Here is a 20409-nt window from a genome sequence, read left to right on the forward strand (position 1 = left end):
ACACCCACAGTAACACTGTGAAAACACTACAAAATCGACACATCAGTTTTAGACAAATAGCCAATATTTATCTAAAACAAACAAGACCAAAATGTCAAAAATCGAACATACAAAAGCAAAGTTATGAATTTTTAAAGTAAAAAGAGTCTTAATCCATAGAAATCAATGGCTACGTTGTTTTTACACAAAGTACCTTGTTTCATCAAAAATAAGTCAGCGATGCGTCTATTCCTTACTTGCAAGTGAAACCGTGCGTCGTTTCTTCTCTGGTCGGGTAGGCGATGCATTGTTCTTCTCTCCTACAGAAGAGCGATACGTCTATTTTCAGACAGGCAACCTCGGGTTCGCACAGGTTCACTGTGGTTTTGACGCCCAGCGACGATGCATGCAAAATTCCAGCGCAAGGTAGAGAACAGCCGCGTTGTGTAGATGGTGCGTCGATTTTGGCAGCTGCACACGGGAGTTGCGTCGATTTCCCAGCCATGATGCATGTTATGCATCTATTTTTGTGTCTCACGGCTCCTCTGTGTGAATTTCAGTCTTGGTTCCACCAGCTTTTCCTTTGAAGGGACTGGATTGGGCACCACTTGGAGGGTAGGAGTCTCAGCAAGAGAGTCTATGTGATGGCAGAGGAAGTCTTTGATGGCCCTGAGACTTCAGAACAGGGAGCAAGCTCAGTTCAAGTCCTTGGAGTCACTTCACAAACAGGAAAACACAGCAAAGTCCAGTCTTTGTCTCTCAAAGGCAGAAGCAGCAACTGCAGGCCAACCTAGCAAAGCACATTCGCAGGCAAAGGGGGAGTACTCCTCCATCGCTTCAACTCTTCTCCTTGGCAGAGGTTCCTCTTGATCCAGTAGTAATTCTGAAATCATCTGGGGTTTTGGGTCCACTACTTATACACATTTCTGCCTTTGAAGTAGGCAAACTTCAAAAGAAAGTTTCTGTTGACAAGATCCTGCCTTACCCAGGCCTGGCCCCAGACACACACCAGAGGGTTGGAGACTGCATTGTGTGAGGACAGGCACAGCCCTTTCAGGTGTAAGTGTCTCGTCCCTCTTCCAGCCAAGGAGACTCATCAGGATATGCAGGCTACACCCCAGCTCCCTTTGTGTCACCGTCTAGAGGGAATTCACAAACAGCCCAACTGTCAGTGCGACCCAGACGTGGATTCCACAAGCAGGCAGAGGCATAGAACGGTTAAGGAAGAAAATGCCCACTTTCTAAAAGTGCCATTTTCAAACTGACAATCTAAAAAACAACTTTGCCAAAAGGTGCATTTTTAAATTGTGAGTTCAGAGACCCCAAAATCCAAATCTCTATCTGCTCTCAATGGGAAATTGCACGCAAAAAAATATTTAAAGGCAGTCCCCTTGTTAACCTACGAGAGAGATATGCCTTGCCACGGTGAAAAAACGAATTTGGCAGTATTTCACTGCCAGGACATGTGAAACACATCAGTACATGGCCTACCTTTAACATATACTGCACCGTGCCCATGGAGCTACCTAGGGCCTACCTTAAGGGTGCTTTACATGTACAAAAAGGGACAGTTTGGGCCTGGCAAGTGGGTACACTTGCCAGATCGAATTGGCATTTTAAAACTGCACACACAGACACTGCAGTAGCAGGTCTTAGTTGTCTTGACAGGGCTACTTATGTAGATGGCACAATCAGTGCTGTAGGCCCACTAGTAGCATTTGATTTACAGGCCCTGAGCACATCTAGTGCACCTTACTAGGGACTTAATAGTAAACCAAATATGCCAATCTTGGATAAATCAATCGCCAATACAATTTGGACAGAGCAAATACACTTTAGTACTAGTTAGCAGTGATAAAGTGCCCAGAGTCCTAAAGCCAACAAAGAATGGTCAGAAAACATAGGAGGAAGGAGGCAAAAAGTTTGGAGATGATCCTGCAAAAAGGGATAGGTCCAACAACCACACTAAACACCACCCCACTCTATGCCATTCCAGTGTACACCACTCCACTCTGTGTTACTCACTCTGCTCTACTCGACTGTACACCACGTCACTAAAGTATGTTATACCACTGTATGCCACTCCACATTACTCCACTGTATGCCACTACACTCAGCTCTATTCCACTCCACAGCACTCTATGATGCTCCATTAAATGACACTCAACTCTACAGAACTCTAAGCTCTACTCTATGCCACTCCACTTTACACTATTCCACTTTATACCACTACACTATACGCCGCTCCACTCTACACTATTCCATTCTACCCCACTACACTCTACCCCACTTCACTCTATGCCACTTCACCTTAAAACACTCCACTCAACTCTATTTTACTCTATGCCACTGGAATTTATGCCACTCCTGCCTTCGCCACCCACTGTACTCTAGTCGACCTTACTCTATTCCAGTATACGCCACTCCAATCAAAGCCATTCCACTGTACGCTATTCCACTTTATGCCACTGTACTCTACCACTCCAGTGAACACCACTACACTCCACTCTGTTCCACTCTGTGGCTCTACTGTAGGCCACCCCATTCTATGACACTCCACAGGACTCCGCTAAACTCTACGCTTTTCACTAAACATGACTCCATTCAGCCACTCAACTCTGCACCACTCTGTTCTACACTATTAGACTATATACCACAACGCCTTACCCCACTCCACTCTGCGCCACTCCACTCTGTGCCACTCTACTGTATGTAACTCTTCTGTACGCCACCCAGTCGGTACTATTCTACTCTGCCACTTCAATCTATTCCACTCTAGTATACACCACTCCACTGTATGCTATTCCACTGTACACCACTCCACTATATGCCACTCCACTGTACACCACTACACTCTTTGCCACTCCAGTCTACACCACTGAACTGTTTCACTACACTTTATACTACTCTCCTATACAATATCCTACTGTGTGCAACCCCTCTCTACACTAGGTCAATCCACTGTATGATGCTCCCCTACATGTTATTCCACTGTATGCCACTCCACTGTATGCCACTTCATTCTGCTATTCCATTGTGCGCCACTACACTGTACCTCACTCCATTCCGCGCCACTCTTTTCTACCCCACTCTAAAACACTTTACTGTATACTATTCCACTGTACACAACTACAGCCTGTGCCACTCCATTCTATGCTACTACACTGTAAACGTTTGCACTGGATGCCACTTTGCTGTGCCACACTCCACTCTACACCACTCCAATGTATGTTGTTTCACTGTACGTCACTCCACCATGCTCCACTTCACTCCACTCTACAACACTACAGTGTACAACACTCCTCCACTCTACTGAACTACACTCCACGTAACAACACTCCTCTCAATGACACAGCATTCTACAATTTGAAACACATTTTTATTGAAGCAAAACATTAAAATTCAAGGAAAAAAAGCAAAGGTTAAACCTTTGTAGTTAGGAAAACTTTATTCTTTTGATAAAAAAAAAAAAACTTAAACCACACAAACATTACAAATTCTAAAGGTATAGTTATAGCTTAAATATACATAAATTACCACCATATTTAAATTACTATACATTTATTTATTCTTTCCATAGAAACCAAAATTGAACTACACAATTTTTATAAATTTTAAAGTTATACTTTAAATTAATAATGTATGCACCATCTTCAAATTATAACTTGCGCACCTCCATACACAGTGTACTGAGCTGCCAATGATGAAACACAATATGGATGGTTAATGAAAGCCTTGCAAAGTGAAAATACACATTTTGTTTAGGTCACACTTTCAATTTGTCCCATGCTATGCAAACTATAGCTTAGTACAGTTTGTGTAAGGCGTAGGAAGAAATGAAACAGTTTAGAAAAGTCTACAGAGGTAAGGAAAAGTATTTATATTGATTTATATAAATTACTTTTAAAAGTCCATGGAATGCTGGGGTACTTTTGTGAAAGTATATAGAAAGTATTGCTGTACCTATGGAAATAAAAAAAAAAAATGCCTCTACAACATTCCACTCTACTCTGACATGCCACTTCACTCTACTGCACACCACCCTGTTGTATGACACGCACTCCACTGTACAACACACCAGTGCACTCTACCACATTCCATGCCACTCTACTCCACGTCACTCCACTCTGACAGGCCACTCCACTGTACTAAATGGCACTCCACTCTAAGGCAATCCACTTTACACCTTTCCTCTCTAAGAGACTGTATGACACAATACTGACACTACTCCACTCTAATGTACAACAAGCCACTCAACTTTATGCCTCTCTGCTCTACGGCATGCCAATCCACTCTACTCCTCTCCACTCTTTGCTACTCCACTATACACCATTTCATTCTACGTCATTCCACTGTCACTCCACTCTACACCATGACACTGTCATAATTCTCTAAGCTACTCCACTCTTCACCACTCCACTGTATACCACAACACTCTGATATGACACTCTATAACATGACACTCTACAGTTCTCCACTCTAAGCCCCTCCTTGGTAAGTTACTCAATTCTACTCCACTCTGACACTTTACTCCACTCTATGGCACTCAACCCCCCTCCACTCTACCATACTTTACCCCACTCCACTCCATTCCACAACACTCCATTCTACGCCACTCTGACACTCTACGGCATACACTATACAACTCACTCTATGCCACTCCATCCTACTTTACTCCACTATACTGACACTAGTCCACTACTCAACTCTACACCACTTGACTCAACAACACTTTGTCACTCCACTCTACCACACTGTATGACACTCTTCTCCACTCTACACCACTCCGATCTAACAGTCTACTACACTCAAAGCCACTCCACTCTACAAGACTTCACTCTACTACACTACTCTGACACTCTTCACTATACACCTCCACCCTCCACCCCTCCACTCTGCAATACTCTGACAGGCTAGTGACACGCCACTGCAGTGTACTCTAGTAAACACCACTCCACTCAGTGCCACTCCACTCTACAACACTATTCCACTCTACGCTCTTCTACTCTAAACTACTCTACTTCTCTTTACAACATTATGGCATGGCATGGCACGCCACTCCACTCTCTGGCATTCTTCTCCACTCTATGGCACCCCACTGTACAGCATGTCACTCCAGTCTATCACATGTTACTCTACAAAACTCCACTCTACGCTACTCCACTTTACACCATTCCATTCTACACCATTCCACTCTATACCATTCAACACCATGGCACTGTCACAATGCTCAAAGCTACTCCACTCTTCAACACAATGCTACAACACTCTGATACGACACTCTACAACATGACACTCTCCAGCACTCCACCCTAAGCCACTCAACGGGAAAGTCACTCCATTCTACTCCACTCTCTGGCACTCAACACCTCCCCACTCTACCACATTGTATGTCACTCCATTCTACTGCACTCAACTCTTTTCCACTCTACAACACTGTACTCCACTCTGCTACTCTGACACTCTACGACATACTACACAACTCCCTCTATGCCACTCCATTCCACTTTACTCCACTATACTAGCCCACTACTCAACTCTGCCACTCTACCAGTCTGCGCCTTTCCACGCCTGGACCATGCCCAGCACCAGAACTCCTGGCTCTCATCCTCCCAACCGCTGGCATGCACATCTTCACTACAACGTGCCACCCTCCGCGTCCTCAACATCGGCCGCTCTCCTGCCTGCCTTCAAGCCTCCCCACAGACCACCCGCAGACGATTCTCCTGCCGGAACTGCACCTTCACCAGCCTCCATGCTAACGACCCACCCACCAAGGCAGGACGCAACCATCTCAGATGTATCCTCCTCAATACCCGCTCAGCCCACAAGCATGCAGTAGAGATATGGAATCTACTCGACTCAGCCTCTCCAGACATCGCCTTCCTGACCAAGACCTGGATGAACCCCTCCTCAGTGCCTGACATCGACATAGCCATCCCGAACGGCTACAAGATCACCCGCATGGACCACTTCTACAAACCAGGAGGAGGCATCACCATCATCCACAAGAACACCCTCAGGATCATGACCAACACCGAAGACACCCTCAGCACCGCTGAACACCCGCACTTCCAAATCCACACTGACCCAAACACCACCCTCCGAGGGACCCTCGTCTACAGGCCCCCAGGCCCACAACAGCAGTTCAGCAACTCTGGCTTCAAACTGCTCATCACAGCACCAACCCACTCCGCAAGACACACCCCAACCCTATTTTCTCCGCCAGCAATCACGTCTCTTTCAGCCACACCACCGAACTCTGCTGGACAGAGCACCGCTGCGTCCACATCTCCTTCAAGAAACCCACAACATACTACCACCCACATCAGATCCCCCACAGCAGTTGGAACAAGGTCACCGAAGACCAACTTATCACAACCCTCTCCCAGAACCCACCCATTGACATCACCGAAACTGATGCAGCTGCCTGCATCTTCAGGCAATGGGTCAACGTGTGTGCCAACACTCTTGCCCCAATCAAGAATCCCTCCAACAGACGCACCGGTAGAAAAGCCTTCTGGTTTACCACCGACCTCCAAGAATCTAAGCAAAGCTGCTGTAGACTCGAAAGAAAGTGGCACCAAGATCAGACTCTGGACAACCTCACAGCCTTCAAAAATGCCATCTGCAGACACCACCAACTCATCCGAGCCGCCAAGAGAACTACCTTCAAAGACTGAATCAACAACAATGCACACAGCCACAAGTAGCTCTTCAACATTGTGAAGGAACTGATTCTCCTCAGACCAACCTCCTGCTCTCCTGGATCCCTGTCAATGACAATGACACCATTGAAATCATGAACACCATCCACTTCGGCTCTCCAACTGACCCCTGCCATCACTACATCCTCAACAAAGCAAGCTCTGTCATTGTACCCCAACTACGGAAGATCGTCAACAGCTCCTTCGAGTACGACACCTTCCTGGAGAGCTGGAAACACACCAAGATCAACGCCCTCCTCATAAAACCCAAGACGGACCCAAAGGACCTTAAGAACTTCCGGCCTATCTCCCTGCTCCCCTTCCCAGCAAAAGTAATCGAGAAGGCTGTCAACAGACAACTTACCCACTTCCTCAAGGAGAACCGCACCCTGGACCCTTCCAATCCGGATTCCGCAGCAACCACAGCACCAAAACCGCCCTCATCCCTGCCACCGACATCAGAAGCATAATGGACAGCGGCGAAACCGCAGCCCTCTTCCTCCAGGACCTCTTGGCCGTGTTTGACACCGTCTGCCACCACACCCTACGTTCACGCCTCAGCAATGCTGGAATCCGCGACAGAGACCTGGACTGGGTTACCTTCTTTCTCACCGACAGAACCCAGAGACTCCATCTCCCCCATTCCGCTCAGAGGCCACCAAAATCATCTGCGGCGTACCCCAGGGTTCATCCCTTCGCCTGACCCTCTTCAACGTCTACATGTCCCCACTCGCTAACATCGCCCGATCCCCCAACCTTAACATCATCTCATATGCCGAAGACACCCAGCTGGTCCTCTCCCTCACCAAGGACTTTGCCAAGACCAACCTCCACGAAGGAATGAAGGCCATCACCGAATTGATGAAGAGCAGCTGCCTCAAACTCAATTCCGACAAGACGGAAGTCCTCATCTTGGGCTCCACCCCCTCCACATGGGAAGACTCCTGGTGGCCTGCCACTCTCGGAACCGCTCCAACTCCCACCGACCACGCACACAACCTAGGATTCATCTTGGACCCCTCACTATCCATGACTCAGCAAGTCAACACCATCTCCTCCTCCTGCTTCAACACCCTCCGCATGCTCCGAAAGATCTACAAATGGATACCCACCAAAACCAAAAGAACAGTCACCCAAGCCCTCGTAAGCAGCAAACTGTACTAAAGCAATGCCCTCTTCGCAGGAACCACAGCCAAACTCCAGAAGAGGCTGCAACGCATTCAGAATGCCTCTGCACGCCTCATCCTGGGCATCCCCCGTCACTGCCACATTACAGACCACCTGAAAAATCTGCACTGGGTCCCAGTCAACAAGAGAATCACCTTCAAACTCCTCACCCACTCTCACAAAGCACTGCACAACACCAGACCAGAATACCTGAACAGACTACTCTCCTTCTACACCCGACCTGAAAACTCCTCCGACCTCGCCTTCGCAACAGTCCCACACGTCCACATAAGTACAACCAGCAGTAGATCATTCTCAGACCTCACCACCAAATCGTGGAACACTTTTCTCACCCACCTGCGCCAGACCATAGACCTCCTTACCTTCAAAAAACTTCTCAAGACCTGGCTGTTCAAGCAGTAGCAGCACCTCCCCCTGTATCCCTCCCTGCTCAGCGCCTTGAGACCCTCACAGGTGAGTAGTGCCCTTTACAAATTCCTGATTGATTGATTGAGAGTGCAGAAGAAGTTGCCAATGTTGCAGTAGCCAAAGAAGATGATCTTCCTGATTTGGCCTCTTCAATTTCCTGACACCTTCTTTCAGCATGCACCAATCAACCTGGTTGAATACATTGTCTGCAGTTGTTGCCTCATTCTCTGGTCCCAAATGAGTACTGCTTCAGGAAATCCCCACAGGAAATCACTTTGCTGTAGAGGTTACAGGCTACCAGTTTAGCGTTGACCTTTCACCCTTCAAGAGGCAGTGATAAAAAATCCCACATGATCCACTCCTTCAGCTTCTTCCTGAACCTGTTCTTCCTCCTGCTGCAAATGCACCTCTTATTCCTCCTGCTGCAAAAGCCCAGAATTATGTTCTTTAGTCACTGCAAATCTTTAAACAGGCACAAGGTGGATTCAGAAGAAAAAAGATTTGTTCTTCCAAGCACCGCAACCTTCTCCTTGCAGGAAATCAAATGGAATGGGGCTAAGGGGTATACACTTAATTGACAGAGTTCTACGCCAATGAAATGCTGTTTTACAAAACAGTTCTGCAGTAGTATCTCAACATTATTGTGGTACCTTTAAAGTTCACAAACACAACCTGCAGTAAGAATACTAACACATTTACCATTAAAAACACAACTAGCCCTCAAACGCTGGATCCATATTTTGAATAAAGCTAATTCTATGGTGTAAATGTTTAAAATGTCACAAAGTACTGTGGAACTATCAAGAAAATGCCATTGAACACAAAATGATCACTGAGACGATGCTGACGTCCCTAATGAGGAATGAATCTCAAAAGTACTACAGTACAAATCCCATACTGTACAACATCATATGAATAAAAAAAACTATTCTTTTATCAAAAACTCCATTCAAATTCTATAAAAAAAAAACAAAGCTTTAAGATTATAGTTAGGAAAGTGTAATTTATTATTTCTATACTAAACCAACTTAAACTACACAAACAATAGAAATCTCAAAGTTATAGTTATAACTTTAAGTTACAATTTCTGCCCCACCCAAACTTACTATAACTCATGAACCTTGGTACAGTGTTGTGAACTCGCTACATGAACTATACCTTGTGCCTTCTCCATGCACAGCTTCTGACTTCTGGCTTTCATATTACATCACTTAAACTCTGTTAAATCATTTGCTTCATAGCAGCACTCATGAGATATCAAATCTCATTTATGAGAACACAGTGCATGGTAGCAGGGTAAATTATAGTTTATGTAGTCTGACTACAAACTGTGGCAGAGGTGAGCATTATCCTGTACATTAATAACCATCCACTGTATTACGATCCAATTATATTCTATGGGGATCATAATACAGTGGACGGGATATCTGTCACGTTTGTGATGGAGAATTTCCTCTGCCGAGATCTAAATCAGACTCTGGCCCTCATTCTGACCTTGGCGGGTGGCGGAGGCCGCCCGCCAAAGTCCCGCCGTCAGGTTACCGTTCCGCGGTCGAAAGACCGCGGCGGTAATTCTGACTTTCCCGCTGGGCTGGCGGGCGGTCGCCTTCAGGCCGCCCGCCAGCCCAGCGGGAAAGAGGCTTCCACGATGAAGCCGGCTCGGAATCGAGCCGGCGGAGTGGAAGCTGTGCGACGGGTGCAGTTGCACCCGTCGCGTATTTCACTGTCTGCGCAGCAGACAGTGAAATACATTTAGGGGCCCTCTTACGGGGGCCCCTGCAATGCCCATGCCAGTGGCATGGGCACTGCAGGGGCCCCCAGGGGCCCCGCGACCCCCCCTACCGCCATCCGGATCCCGGCGGTCGGACCGCCGGGATCTGGATGGCGGTAGGGGGGGTCGGAATCCCCTCGGCGGCGCAGCAAGCTGGGCCGCCTTGGAGGATTCAATGGGGCGGCGGTACACTGGCGGGAGACCGCCAGTGTTGCCGGTCCGACAGCGGCTTTACCGCCGCGGTCGGAATCCCCATTGGAGCACCGCCGGCCTGTCGGCGGTGCTCCCGCGGTCCTCCGCCCTGGCGGTCTTTGACCGCCAGGGTCAGAATGAGGGCCTCTGTCTCTCAGATTTCATTCTAGGATCTGACAGATCCCCTCTGGACCATCTTTTAGAATACTAGGTTCAGAATAAGATCTCTAACTCCCTCATTCCTATTTCACAGCAAGTGATGTCCTTTTTGAGGATTTTCATGATCCCAACTCTCCTTGCCTGTGTGGTCCCTTCTAATAAAGACTACTAATGCATGGGAAAACTTAAAGACCTATTTAGATTCACTGGCCCTTAAAGCATATGCTAAGTTTCAGCAAGATGACCCAGAGGAGATGAATGAGGACTCAGGCTGCCTCAGAAAATGAAGACGTAAGCCCTCTGCTCCTTAAACCCGCAAAAGAGGAAACATGAGGATTACGAGGCAGGCCAAGGAACTTCTAGTTCTCAGTTTCCTTCTCTGTTGAAGGATACATTTGACCCACAAGACATAATTTACACTTGTTCTTCAGAATTGACCATGGCTCTGAGAACAGCAGCAGCCTACATCCAAAATAGATCGCAAAGGCTTTCCCAAAGAAGTATGTAATTGACTACAAGCGTAATGTCCTCACCCAGGCAAGGTTATTATGACATCAGATATTTTTTTTAGACAAGTGTTTTAAGGACCCTAAGAAAGGCATCAGATTCTGGAATTCCTGTCAAGACAAGTTTATAGTTCTGTCACGTCCAATTGCAAAGGTCTTAAATTTGGTATTTGCTGCTACGGAACAAGGCTCCCCCATCGACCTGGATGCAAATTCAGTTTGGGCCCAACACACAATTTGTCTTATGCAGGACTGTTGCACCCTTTCCTCAAAGTGCCTTTGCACCATTCTCCTCCCAATTATTCCAAAACTTTGTGAGCTGGTGACCAACGAAGAGGGACCTTCCACTGAAAATCTCATATTTGGCATTCTTCAAGAAGGTTGCACGTTCTATAAATATATTCATCCCACTAGACAAGGCCCAGTCAGCTCGAAAAAAAGGTGTTTCGACCCTTTTTTACCAGGACTGGTAAATCCTACCAAGGTCCCTCATTCTGAGGACAACAACATTGTCAATCAGGCTGAAAAGGCAATCAGCGAGGTTCCACTTTCTTCCTCTTAAGAGAGTAAAGACTTTGCTACTACCCAGGAATATATGAAAATTTCTGCTTCCAAGGGAAGACCTATTCCTTCTTTCCAACCACAAAAAGGGGGTAAGACCAGGATCTTCTTACACAATTGGCAACAAAGCACATAAGATGCATTGGTTTTGCAGATGGTCCTTGGTTTTTATCTGAAATTTCACATGAGTACATCTCTCCTCAGGGACACATTCCCTTTTCAGCCCTCAAGCAATCATTTATAGATCAAAAGATCACTTCATTGCTTTGAGAAGCGATTGCCATCTGCTGCCCCACACCAAGGTGTTACATGAGGAATATACGTTTGATAGGTAGGAAAGGAGGAGGTTCTCATCTTGTAATTAACCCCAGAGAGTTCAAGACTTGGATCCTCTCTCGCTATTCGAGAATAGATGGAATCCACAACTTCAGAGAAGGCGACTTCATCATCTGTCTAGACCTGAGGCTCCTATCAGACAATTTCAATTTTCTTTCCTCACTACCGCCTCTCATGTACAGTGGAAGCAGACAACCTACAAAATTTGATTTTTTCTTGGCTTTCCCGGCTTCTTGGTGTTTGACCAAGCTACTCAAGCCACTGATGGAATTCCTACAAACCAGTGACATTTGTCTGATTGTGTATTTAGACAACATCCATTTGATATCTCAAGATCCCATAGAACTCCAACAACAGTTGCTCTTGACTAGCAACCTTTTTGATTCCTTGTGCATTGTCATACATCACTCCCCAAATCTGATCCACACTAGAGGCCAAAAGAAAAATGACTTTTTTAGGATTTTCCGTTGACTCTGCTCCCCTATCCTTGCCCATGCAGAAGGTGCATGCTATTCAAAAGAAAATTCACCAAGCTCTGAAAAAGTAAACTATCAGTATTCACCGGCTTGCTGGACTGGTGGGTCTCCTCACCTTCTCCATTCAGGTGATATTTCTGGCCCCACTCCACTACTTAGTCCTCCAATGGCTTAAGATTCAATGTTTGAAGAAAGGTCTGTCATAATCGGTTCAAATTCCTCTGACCAGAGATGTTTACCAGGAACTCATTGGTGGCTGGATCACATGCGAGCATGGAACATGAGGGCCATCTTTGGTCTGGTACCAGACATGGTGATGGAGTCAGATGTATTTCATCTAGGTTCTGGTGTAAGATGCAGCAGTCTGACAATGGGGGTAGCTGATTCAAAGAAGAACTCACTCAACATATTAACTGCATAGAGTTGCTGATGGGCTCATTTGTGCTCATTCCTTTACTTCCCTTTACTCCCATTGTTGTATCCTGCTAAAAATTGGCAATATGTCAGTGGTCCATTATGTGAACTGGCTTGGACGTACTATATCCCATCTTCTAGCAGGTATTGCAAACGACTTCTGGCACTTCTGCCTAACCCAAAACACCTCAGTGATGGCTCTGCATCCACCAGGCAAAATTAATCTGGTAGGGGACTGGAATTCTTGCGACCTTAGAAACAAAAGCAAGTGGAAACTTGCTCCTATTTTGTTCCCCATGATAATGGTGAGGTGGAGGCCATGTTGAATGGATCTCTTTGCGTTTTGATTTTCCAATTTACCAAAACCTCTTGGTAACAGGAAGGGATGCCTTTTTACGGGCTTGGTTAGGTCTAAATTATGCCTGGCCTCCTTCCTCAGTGCTTCTGAGAGTGGTCTTACAAGTCAGCAAACAGACAGCAGAGTTAATCGACCTCTCCTCTTTGGAGAACACAAAGTAGGTTCCAACACCAGCTGGAACACTTTGTGATTGTGTGCCTCCTCCTTCCTCTATTAGTGAAATGTATGTTTTGACTACTGACTTGGTGTTGCACCACTTTGCACTTGGCCTAGCTGCCCACCATCACATCAGTGTTCGCCAGTTACAGACTACATTTTGTATTGAATTTAGCCTTAAATTAATTCTGCCTATTGACTTTATCGTAGCATTACATACTGCCATGTTAAATGCTGCCATTGATTTTCCATATTGTAAAGTGTGCATTCTGTCTTGTTTTCGTGCTTTTTCTCACCAAGGGCTTTGGTTAATGAGGATGTACTCAGACGGCAGGGAACAGCCTTGTTTTGACTTGACATCTTGGGATTGTGGCAAAACCCCAACATGTTATTTTCAAAGCATACCTAAACTATCCAGCATGTTTGAATCACAAAAAGAGGGTTTTTTCCCAAAAGCTCCTTTGGTTTTTTAAGATATAAAAACACCCAGTGTGACAGTGAGAGATGGAGTGGCCTCAATCAGGATTCAGACGTTGGATGCCTGATATAGATTTCCCGTGAGGTTGGAGATCTCTCTTTCTTTCAGTCGAACGGGATCATTGACTTGCTGGCATGAGAAAGATGAAGCACCTGACAGGCCCTCCGGTGATGCATTTCTAATTAATTATTTGCTTTGCATTATAATATGGATACATATATTTGCTGTGCATATTTCAGTAGAGAATCATTTTGGTATGTTTTAATTTCATTGCTGTGACTATTTTTAAACCTGTGCTATCAACATGCTAATCTCCTTTTAGGAACCGTGCATAGTGAAATAATTAGGCCCATATTTATACTTTTTGACGCTAAACTGCGCTAACGCAGTTTAGCGTCAAAAATTTTTGCGCCGTCTAACGCCATTCTGAAGCACCATGCGGGCGCCGTATTTATGGAATGGCGTTAGCCGGCGCAAGCAGACCGGCGCTGCCTGGTTTGCGTGGAAAAAAACCACGTACACCAGACAGCGCCGGCGTAGGGGGAAAATGGCGTATGGGCGTCTTAAAATGGGGCAAGTCAGGTTACGTCGAAAAAATCGTCGTAACCCGACTTGCGCCATTTTTTTTCGACGCCCATCCCCCATCAACATGACTCCTATCATTGTAAAGATAGGAGTCATGCCCCCTTGCCCAATGGCCATGCCCAGGGGACTTCTGTCCCCTGGGCATGGTCATTGGGCATAGTGGCATGTAGGGGGGCACAAATCAGGCCCCCCTATGCCACAAAAAAAAAAAAAAAAAATACTTACCTGAACTTACCTTAATGTCCATGGGATGGGTCCCTCCGTCCTTGGGTGTCCTCCTGGGGTGGGCAAGGGTGGCAGGGGGGGTCCCTGGGGGCAGGGGAGGGCACTCTGGGCTCATTTTGAGCCCACTTGTCCCTTAACGCCATCCCTGACCCAGGCGTTAAAAAGCGGCGCAAATGCGCCGTTTTTGGCCACGCCCACTCCCGGGCGTCATTTTTGCCCGGGAGTATAAATTCCACGTAAAGGCCTGGGAGTCATTTTTTAAGACGGGAACGCCTCCCTTGCATATCATTAACGCAAGGAAGGGGTTCACGCTAAAAAATGACGCTCACTCCGGGCACTTTGGCGCCCGAAGCGTCTAACGCCATAGTATAAATATGGCGTTAGTTGGCGTTAGTTTAGCGTCGAATTTGCGTCGAAAAAAACGACGCAAATTCGGCGCAACCAGAGTATAAATACGGCCCTTAATGTCTTCTTTGGACTGAGAAGTGCATTCCAGAGATTTTCTGTCAGTGTATGAGTAGTTCAGCTCGGTCATTAATGAAAAGCAAAACACCTCTGTACCTGAATCTCCTTCTGGATCATCTCAACCATCAACACCCATAGTATCAATACATTATCTGAGGTAGGAAGCATGGAAAGTTTCTAGAGATGCTAGTAAGTGTCAGGACATTCAGAACAGACTAGCCAGCTCATGTTTGGCAAGGCCTTGGCAATACTGCATCCTGAGGGCCTCGCAGGAGTAGTAGGAGGACTGGACTCTGGTAAGGCAAAGCTTTACTATTGTATCCCCCACCCTACCTGCATGCCATCACATACTCCCACCCTCAACCTCACCCCCATCACTCCAACACCTCACATATGCCCCACTATCACAACCCACCCATCCCAACACCAAGCCCTACATGCAACACCAAAGCATGGACACCCATCACCATGTCCACTACAGATACCCACACAGACCCCAAACCAAATATCACACAAGGACCAAGACAAGAATGCAAGCACTGGAGTACAGGTTCACTCATCCATTGCACACAATGGCACACACAGATGCAATAATCATGCTTTTATACACCTGCAGGACCCCAACCCAATGTCACCAGACAGCAGGTACCAGACATATCCACAGTGATGACAGCAGCTCTGCATAACTGGATCAAGATGACCACAAATCTGCACAAATTTATTAATCCACAATGTGCCTGTTACTGTGTGTATTCAAGGCCTACATTGGTGTGACGCAGTTAATATTGATGCCATGTGGCCCCCTAAAATGGCGGCTGCCTGACCTGTAAGGTGGGACAAGGGGATATGAGGTAACTGCGCTGGCGTTGTACACTGTCACGTTAGGCGGTCGAAGACCGCGGCGCAATCCTGCATTGGTTAACATTGGACCCTATGGGCCAGAGGAGCCAATGACGATGTATGCACCGCCGCGGACGTGACCGCCATTTTCAGTCTGTTCACTAACTTGATACCTGACCTTCAACAGGAGAGGACCTACACTGCAAGTGCTGCTGTGACCTCAGTCTGGAAGCGACGATGGCTCATGTGTCTGGGAAAAGGGCCCCTGCCTTCACTTGGGAGGAGTTGGAGAAACTAGTGGATGGGGTCCTCCCCCAGTACACACAACTGTACGGTCCTCCAGACAAACAGCTGAGTACACTGTGAGCATGCTGCATGGGCAATGCCTGTTTGGAGTGGTGTGGATGGAAGATAAATGGGGGGGGACTGAGGCCTGCATGTGCGGACGGTGAGTGTATGTGCGTCAGGGCAAGGGTGGGAACGTGGGCCAATGAGTATGACTGTCCAGACGGGTAAAGATTTTCCTTTTCCCATGTACTATTCCTCTAGGTCAGCAATCACCAGAAGAATGCTATTTGGCGTGCCATCGCCAAGGACGTCCTGACCCTGGGGGTTCACACAGACTGAGCACCCGCTGCCGTAAAAGATGGGAGGACCTTCGCCGCTGGAACAAGACGATGGTGGAGGCCCAGCTGGGGATGACCTCCCAACGTGGGAGGGGTGCCCGTCGCACCATGACCCCCTCGATGTTCCGAATCCTGGCGGTGGTGTATCCGGAGTTGGATGGGCGCTTGAGGGCATCACAGCAGCCACAAGGGGGTGAGCACACTCTTATTCAGCTGACTCTGCGCGCGTTACGAGGTGTCTGGGTGGGGGAGGTGGGCAGTGGGTTCCCCTAGGCCAGGGCAAGCTTGGTAGGCAAGGTCCCTTGTGAGGCAGGCTCAGTGGCACCTCAACCCCACTAGTGGTTAGTGCCATTTACACCTAGTCAGGCTCCTGTGACTTCCATGTGTGCAGCAATCGGGCTTCGGCCTTGTACCCCATGGGCATGTGATTAATCTAGGAACTATCAGTGCATGGCGTAGTGCAGAGGGCTGCTGTGTCTGTAGTGTCCGCCAACGATAGTGGTGTTGCATGCATTGAACATGTCTTTCTTCTGTCTTTCCCCCCCTTTTTGTGGTCTCCCTGTTCTTGTGTGCAATATCATCATCAGGCGGAGGAGCATTGGCACCGGAGCAGGAGGGAGCTGCATCCCACTTGGCCCTGGAGGGTGAAACAACAGAGTCTGAAGCCACCATTGGGACGGAGGGCGAGGGGAGCTCCACGGCGGGGACAGGAGCAGACAGCAGTGACAGCGACTCCTCCTATGATGGGAGCTCCCTTGCAGTGGCGGGCCCCTCTGTGCCCCCCACATCAACAGGTACAGCCGACACTCCCCCTACCAGCACCGCCCTCCCAGCAGCCCCTCAGCGTGTGTCCGTACCTGCTCACCCAGGAGAGTGGGCATCTCCTTCGCCCCAGGCACCTCAGGCCCTGCCTCAGTCAGCCCTGCTGCCCTCAGTGAGGAGGCTATTGACCTCCTGAGATCCCTCACTGTTGGGTAGGCTACCATTCTGAATGCCATCCAGGGTGTTGAGAGGCATTTGCAACAAACAAATGCATACCTGGAGGGCATTCATTCTGGGCAGGCAGCCCAACAGAGAGCATTTCAGGCTCTAGCCTCAGCACTGATGGCAGCCATTGTCCCTGTGTCCAGCCTCCCCCCTCCAACTTCCTCCACCCAGACCCAATCCTCTGTACCTCAGCCTATCCCAAGCACACAATCAGACCAGCATGCACACACATCAACACACAAGGGTGGCTCAGGCAAACATAAGCACCACACATCCCACAGGCACTCACACAAGCATCATACCCATGCACACATACGCAAATCCACTGCCTCCACTGTGTCCCCCTCCTCCACGTCTCCTCCCTCCCAGTCTCGTCTCCACTCACACCTGCATGCACTACATCCTCAGCCACTACCTCTGTCACCAGCACGCCGGTCACCACACACCACTCACGTGCACTCACCACCCCACTACCATTCACACATCCCCAGTGTCCTCTCCCAGTGTGTCTGTGAGCCCTCCTCCCAAAGTACACAAACGCAGGCACACACCCACCCAACAGCCATCCACCTCACAACAGCCTCCAGCCCATGCACCTTCATCCAAATTCAGCAGACATACACCTCCTACAACCACTACCTCTACTTCCACTCTCAAACCCCCTCCATCTACCCGTCCCAGTGTGTCTAAAAAACTTTTCCTGGCTGTATTGACCTCTTCCCTACACCTCCCCCACCCGTCCTTCCCCTAGGGCCAGGCTCTCCAGGTCCCAGCCCAGCACCTCGGCCACCACATCCCCAGGCACAGTGGTGCCAGCAACTGCGGGGTCATGGAGTGCGCCAACCATCAGGGCTGCCAGTGTGCCACGTAGCGAGGGCAAGGTCATTCCGCCACCTGCCAAGGTAAAAAAGGTGCCCACGTCCCGGAGGGAGAAGCCGAAAACACCTGCCACCAAGGGGTCAGGGAAAACAAAAGGGGATAGTGGCAAGACAGCTGCGCCACCATCAAATGTGGGGAAGGGCCAAAAACTGAAGGGCAGGTCAGGAGAGGGCATGGTGGCACCGACTAAGGGACCAGTGTCACACCTTCTATCCACGTCAACGCCAACCTCTACGGCGGAGAACACCGCCACCTTCACTGTCACCTGCACTGCCACAGACCCCGCCGCCAGCACCACCGCCACAGACCCCGCAGCCAGCACCGCCACCACAGACCCCGCAGCCAGCACCGTGACCACTGACCCCGCAGCCAGCACTGCTGCAACTGACACCGCTGCAAGCACCGCCGCCAGAGACCCGCCGCCAGCACTGCCAACATAGACCCCGCAGCCAGCACCACCCCGACTGACACCGCCGCAAGCACCGCCAGCGGCCCGTGACATCCTCAGACAGTGGCACCACCGCAGACTTGGCTACCATCCGCAGCGGTCAGTCGTCCGAGGATGGTGGTGAGATCCAGGACCCTGGGCAGCTTCCATGAAGCATCACTGTCATCACAGTTGTCACCTGCATATGGAATGCAAAGCCGCAGCAGTGTGGGGTATGTCTCTGCCTCCATGGCGTATCATCCTACCTGTACCTTGGCAATCTCGTGGCACACACACCCAGGCGATTGTATTGTTCCGGCCACAATGCACGTGGAGCACTCTGGGCACAAAGCCCCCTCCAGAACCAGTGGAGAAAGGCATCCACTACCTCAGTCCTTGGCAGGATGAAGCACTCTGGGCACAAAGCCCCCTCTAGAACCAGTGGAGTATCTCATCCACTACCTCAGTCCTTGGCAGGATGAAGCACTCTGGGCACAAAGCCCCCTCCAGAACCACTGGAGAAAGGCATCAACTACCTCAGTCCTTGGCAGGATGAAGCACTCTGGGCACAAAGCCCCCTCCAGAACCAGTGGAGACTGTTATGCACTTGAGAGAATGTGGCTTTGCACTCCCCAGGATAAAGCAGTGGGCAAACCACCCACTGAAAAGACTTGAGAGACTGTGGCTTTGCACTCCCCAGGATAAAGCAGTGGGCAAACCACCAACTGAAAAGACTTGAGAGACTGTGGCTTTGCACTCCACAGGACAAAGCAGTGGGCAAACCACCCACTGAAAAGACTTGAGACTGTGGCTTTGCACTTCCCAGGATAAAGCAGTGGGCAAACCACCCACTGAAAGGACTTGAGAGACTGTGGCTTTGCATTCCCCAGGATACATGAATGGGCATGGAGCCCCCTCGTGGAGCAGTGGCGTTGTGCGTTCATCAGGCTGAGGTGCCCCCCCTCCCCTCCCTCTGAGATGCCAGTATATTTTCTATGTGATGCCCCTCCGGTGGTTCTCTCCGTTTGAAGTCAGGTATCATGTTTGGGCCTCGCCCATGCATTTTGGGCCCAGTGGTCCACGGACAATGATTGATGCTCTATCCAGACTTGTGTAGTTGGTGTACATAATTGTATATATTGGATTTTGACTTTTGACTAATGGATTTTTATTGATTACAATTGTTACAATAATTTCCCTTTGTCCTTGCGTTCTTCCAGGGGGGGGCGGGGGGTGTATATGTAATGTTGCAACATATATTTGTGTGTATGGTGTTGTGGGTGAGGGTGGGGGTGGGGGTGTTGCGTGTTGCGTGTGTGTGTCACTCTCTTTTCCCTCCCCCCTCCCCTGTGTTGTAGGTGCAGTTCTCACCGTGGTCGTCGCTGCCGTCATTGGAGCTCCTGATAGAGGAGCAGGAAGACCATCGCCGGCAGTATCTGCAATTCGGGCTCCATAGCGTCCTGGTTCCTCGTGGGGTGTGGAGAGGTGAGTGTTTTCCCTTCTGTGTACTGTTTCCGCCGCGTTTTTATTTGTGTTGGTTCCGCCCCAGAAAAGGTGGCTGATAGATGTGTTGTGATAGTGTGGGCGGTACATTGTCTCCTGCCTGTCTGTTGGCAGTGTCTGCCGCGCTGTTTGCTTGTACCGCCGTGTCAGTCGGAGTGTTAAAGTGGCTGGCTATGTTGGCAG

The sequence above is a fragment of the Pleurodeles waltl genome, chromosome 10 (assembly GCF_031143425.1).
Source record: "Pleurodeles waltl isolate 20211129_DDA chromosome 10, aPleWal1.hap1.20221129, whole genome shotgun sequence".
Lineage (NCBI taxonomy): Eukaryota > Metazoa > Chordata > Amphibia > Caudata > Salamandridae > Pleurodeles > Pleurodeles waltl.